Source organism: Cyphomyrmex costatus, unplaced genomic scaffold (genome assembly GCF_001594065.2).
Source record: "Cyphomyrmex costatus isolate MS0001 unplaced genomic scaffold, Ccosl1.0 scaffold104, whole genome shotgun sequence".
In the NCBI taxonomy this organism is placed as follows: domain Eukaryota; kingdom Metazoa; phylum Arthropoda; class Insecta; order Hymenoptera; family Formicidae; genus Cyphomyrmex; species Cyphomyrmex costatus.
This window is the reverse complement of record NW_017274997.1, coordinates 104,302-104,710: the sequence shown is the minus strand read 5'-3', so window position 1 is coordinate 104,710 and position 409 is coordinate 104,302.

Sequence of the window (409 nt, the reverse complement as noted above, 5' to 3'; positions counted from 1 at the left end):
CAATAAGAATACAAAGACATATACTAGGCTTCATTGTATATGAAGATAAAGATAGTATTACATGGGTTTTACTTTTTAATTTAGTAGAATTTAAATAATAGTAGAATTTAACTTGGCGCCGACTATTGATATCAAATCTTTTATACAAATGATACGGTCATTAGATTTAAGTAAATAAGGATAATATCACGTAGGTTTTTAAATATGGTTCTACTAAACAGCAAATGTGATTGACAGTATTGGCGTTGGTGAAACTGGCCCAAATGATTTTTTGACCAGCAGCATCCAACTTAGCGCTTTTTTATCTTTTTTTTAAAAAAGGTAAGTTTATAAAGATAGTACCAAATGGGATTTACTTTTTAATTTAGTAGAATTTAAATAATAGTATTACATGGTAGTATTTTTAAAG